We start from the raw sequence: 5191 nt of genomic DNA, 5'->3' as shown, positions 1-5191 counted from the left end.
CCATGTCCCCTGCATTGGCAGGTGGATTCTTAACCACTGTGCCACCAGGGAAGTCCAAGGCTGTTCCTGATAATGTTTTTGAATGACGACAGGGCTCTCAGAGAGAAATGTCCACTAGACAATAGATATAGTTACAGAATTGGAACTAGGATCTAAGGTCCAGACTGGTTGCCAAATGAGCTGCATGCTAGGTAATTGAGGGTGATTCTATCTTTCACATGTGGATCCACAATCTCCCAAAAACGAGAATATAGCAACACACACTTAACATTCAACTGGCATTCACTAGTCAAACTGCACTCAACATACCTAATCTTTGAAAATTCAGAAGTTTCCTTTAGGTTCTTGACATGCTTCGGGGTTACCATTAGGAACATTAATTATGGTTGGTCTGAAACAACTTTATTTGAAAGAGAACTACCATGGTTTGGGGAAATGTCCTCTTTGAACCTCAATATATGAAATGTACAAAGACACTGATCTCCCACTTTGAGGGTTCCTATTCTCACACCTCTCAAAATTTACAGATTCTTTTTCAGTGTTAGAACAACTAACATTTTATTTTCTGCCTTTGCTTTCCCCACATATCTCAAAAGCCATATGGTAGGCAGCTAATAATGTGGTTTGCAGACCAATATACCTGGCGGCCCCTGTTCACAGCACACGGAAAACTTGGCCCACCCACTCGGTCTCCCTGGTCTCTCCCTGGTCTTCCTCCCCTGCTGACAATTCGCTTCTCCCCCTCTGCTAGCTTCCATTTCTTATCTTCCTCCCCTTTAATGCCTTTTTCTCTTCCTGCTTCAGCAACTTCTTCCTTTCCCTGTGGCTCACTTGTCTTCTCAGTTTGCCCGCTCATCCATCTTCTTCCCTTCAGAGCTCAGAGATTCAGAACAGCATTTGCTGGAATCGCATTGTCTGAGCAATGACTGCCCTCCCTGACTTCTGTCTGTTTAAAAAAAAAAAAAAACCCTCATCATCCAGGCTTCATGACCGCCTGGATTCCAGATAAACTAAGATTTATTGTGTATATACAATGGCGACCCCAGGCTACACACTTTGAATGCACATCACAAATGATTGAGAAGAGTTGAAGCAAGCAGTCTCTTCGTTTTATCTGGAAAACATTATTTTTATAATTATTGAAGAAGATAATAAGCAGAATCAAATTAATGCTTCGCACGGCCAGAGCCGTGGTTGAGGTCAAAAGAGTCACTGAGAGGGCACCGTGGCCCTTCTTGGAAAGTTTGACTACCGTGTCCACTGTATCCTCCGTTGTGAGTGGCCCCAGGGGACCGCAGAGCGACCCACTGACCATGTGGGAGCCTTCATTTGCTGACCCTTGGCTTAACTCTTCTCTCTTTCCCTCCATTCCCCCCAAGGCCAAACAGCAAACAAGAAGGTCAAGAGCTGGGAGATTTGTTTGGGATAGAAAAGGATGGCCAAGGAGAGGGAAACAACTTTCATAATGGATGACTTTCTACCCAATCAGCTGACCCACTGCTAGCTTAACTTTATTTGTTAAGATGGACAGAATACTAGGACTTTGGCATGGTTCATTCCATCAATCCGAGCTTTTAAAAAACCAAACAAGATGATACTATGTAGGAATCAATGTGGGGTAAATGGCTAATACTGTGGTCAACATCCTTGACTGACCTCAGAATAATCAATTCAGGCATAAACAGCCTCGGGGGAGAAGTTTCCTGGGTCAGTCACCCCTAACTATGTTCCTTCAAAATTGAGAACAAGACACTGAATTTGGCCCTTTACTTGCTAAACGGATGTTCTGTGGCTCCAAATATTCGTGTTGTTCCAGATAGATACGGCTTTTCCTCAAAGCTCCCGTTAGGAATAGAGAGGCAGACCAAGAAAAGAGAACTCTCTGAAATAACGACCATGTCTTGGTGGGGTTTCTTTCTGCTTATGTCTAAGACTCACTAGTTATAAGCTGAGAGTATTTTTCCCATTGAAAGGTGTGTGTTAAATGTTGAATTTTTCATTGACATTAGGATTGGGCTGAGTCTACATCATGAGAACCCATCTTACTAATTCGGTTAGTTCATTTAAGAATCCTGGATAGTGTGTCGACATGATGTCAAGCAACCAGTTTAACTGAGTTTAACATCAATAGATACAACCTTTGAAAACCCCAAATACACGCATTGCATGAGGAGTTGCCTATTCTTTATCCCAATAGTCATTAGAGGCTACGGTCAAAATCTGAAACTCTTTCTTAAAAAAAATTAATAGACTTTATCTTTAGGACAGTTTTAGAAGTTTAGAAATTTTACAGATAAATAAGCAGAAAATGCAGAGTTCCCATTATTCCCCCCTCCCCAGTTTCCTCTGTTATTAACATCTTACCTTAGTGTAGTACGTTGTACAATTGACAAGACAATATTGATACATTATTATAGACTAAAGTCCACAGTTTATACTAGGGTTCACCCTTGGTGTTTGTACGTTCTGTGGGTTTTGACAAATGTGTAGTGACATGTATCCACCATTATAGTATCAGACAGAATAGATTCACTGCCCTAAAAATCCCCTGTGCTCTACTTTTTCATCCCTCCCTCCCTCTGTATCCCTGGAAACCGCTGATCTATTTAATGTCTCCATAGGCTTGCCTACTCGAGAATGTCATATAGTTGGAATTATATAGCATGTGGCCTTTTCAGACTGGCTTCTTTCATTTAGTAATGTGCATTTAAGGTTCTTGCATGTTTTTCTGTGGCTTGATATTTCATTTGGTTTAATCACTGAATGATATTCCATTGTATGGATGTACCACAGTTTGTTTGTCCATTCTGTTTTGTATTATTATGTACCTCCCATGTGCTCTATATTCTACCTAGTTCTAAGAGGGTTACCAAAAATTTCTAAAATAGCTTTATTTTCAAGTTTAGCCTAATTATGACAGTAAGACATACGTTAGACAAAATAATATAAAAGTATATTTGAAAGCATTGAAGTATATGGTTTGTACCAAACAAATGTGTTCTATTAAGTGATGTTTTCAGAGAAACATGAGTCTCTTGAAATTAGGAACATTTTTTGTGTATATGTGTATATGCGTTCATCAGATTCTCAAAGGGATGCGTTACACCTCCTCGCAATAGTAAGAAGCATTGCAGAGATCAGCAGGGTGCAAATAATCACCACTGGCACTTATAGATGGAGAGGAGCTTGTGAAGGTGGTAGGGCTTGATCTAAAAACTGAAGGGTGATGGTAGGACCTGGTTTGGTGGAGCAAGCAGCATATAGCAAGAGTAGAAGTACAAAAGCCAGATGGGGCTGTGAAATAGGGAGGAAGAATAGATCTACTTTGACCTGGGAAGGGATGAGAAGTAAGGTTGGCTAAGAAAGAGAAGTCCTTCAAAGTCCAGGAGTTACTTAATTTGGGATTATAAGCTGTAAAATGTCGTGTTCACCCCAAATAGAAAGTGTCCCATGCCAACTGTTAGTTGGCACACAACACACACGCGAGATATCCAGAAGAATACAGCTTCCTGGCTCCCTTTGCCACATCTGTGGGGAGAAATTCCCCTGTAGAAGGGCTTTAGATTAGCAAGTCCATATGAAACCATGAACCCTGATCAGGAAGGAAGGGTAGAGGGGAAAGGAGGGATGTTTCCCTTCTGATAAGCCAGCTTCATCTCAGAACTTGACTCTGAAAAACTTTGCTCATTTTCACCTCTACAGCATGGATGAGACAATGCTTCGCCAACTGTAAAGCACTTTTAAATGTTCCCCCTATTATGCTGTCCCATCTCGTGTGAAATATGTTTCCTTTTCTTCTCTGCTTTTCTAAATCAAATCTTTCCCTAAATGTTTGGCTCAAAATTTAAGCTTTTCTTGACTATTTCAGCAGACTGCGATCTTTCCATCCCTTAAAAGTCAATAGAATTTATAATATGAATCTTTCATCTGGCCAGGATCACACACCGCCTGGATATTATTTGTTCATCTCTTCTGGGTTTCTGTTTTGTCTTGCACTACAAGCTTGTGAGACAGAGGTGTTCACTGATGTATGCCACGCACTAAAACAGTGTCTGGCACATAGTAGGTGTTCAATAAGTACTTTAAAAATGTACCATTGACTAATAGGATACCCGCAGGAATGCTTTATGCTATTTTTCTTCCTCAAGAAGTGTTAACTTATGCCACCCACCTGGTAGATAACCATTCGATTACATATGTAGAAACTGGTGATCTGATCTGAACACCTTGCCTAGTCAGCCATGAATTAGGCAGGCTGCAGGCAAACAGCCCACATGACCCTTCTTGGTGCAAGTCAGACAATGTCGCATCAAATGTTCACATCGGTCCTCTTTTCCTTTACCGTTTTGCCTTATTTCTTATTTATGGTCTCTTATCTCAGCCTCAAATAATACCAAATGATGCTTACAAATTAAAAAGTGCATTTTCTAAGACATCTCTTTTGGAGGAGAGGAGTGACAGTAATCCTTTCTCTCTTCCCTCATTCATCCTTTGCCGCAGACTTGACCTAGTAGCCAAAGCCCTGGCTCAGAGCAAACTCGGCTCCTATGACTATGTAAGTAGATGAGGTGCCTGAGCCCTCTCACTGCCTCACATCCCTGGTGGCTGAAGAGGACCAGCTAACCATTCATCCAACTTTGTTCCATGGAATTCCTGAAGGATAACTGCCTACGTGGCTATCACTGTTTTAATTTGTTTGTTTTGTCAATAAACTATACGTAGATGCTGGGCTAAGTTCTCTAGTAAATTGACCTAAAAGAGAGCGTCTTCAACCTCTGGGAACTGCAGAGAGAATAAAGACGAGAGTGGGTGATAGCACAGGCCAGAGACCAACCACCAAACAGGTCATGGGTGAGGCTGGCTGGCTCTTTGGCCTCACAGGGATTGTATCTCTGCAGAATCTTGTGGAGCCGTGGTCCAGGTCTCAGCCTTGTGGTTTTGGTAACTCTGTTTTTTCAGTTTACCAAACAGTCATCAGGATCTGAGGAGTTGATGCTTTCTAACCAAACCACAGACTAGCTTTGTTTTTTCTCCCAAATCACAGCACGAGTGTATTAGAGTGAGAGATCTACAGTCCAAATATTTAGGTCCAGGGCACTTACCTTCTGATATACACAAAACTGGTAAATGACATTTCTAAAGAAGAGGTAGCTTGCTAAGCATGGAATCGGAGTCTTGGGCTGCACTTGCT

This window comes from Phocoena phocoena, chromosome 9 (genome assembly GCF_963924675.1).
Source record: "Phocoena phocoena chromosome 9, mPhoPho1.1, whole genome shotgun sequence".
NCBI lineage: Eukaryota > Metazoa > Chordata > Mammalia > Artiodactyla > Phocoenidae > Phocoena > Phocoena phocoena.
Note: the sequence above shows the minus strand (reverse complement) of the source record.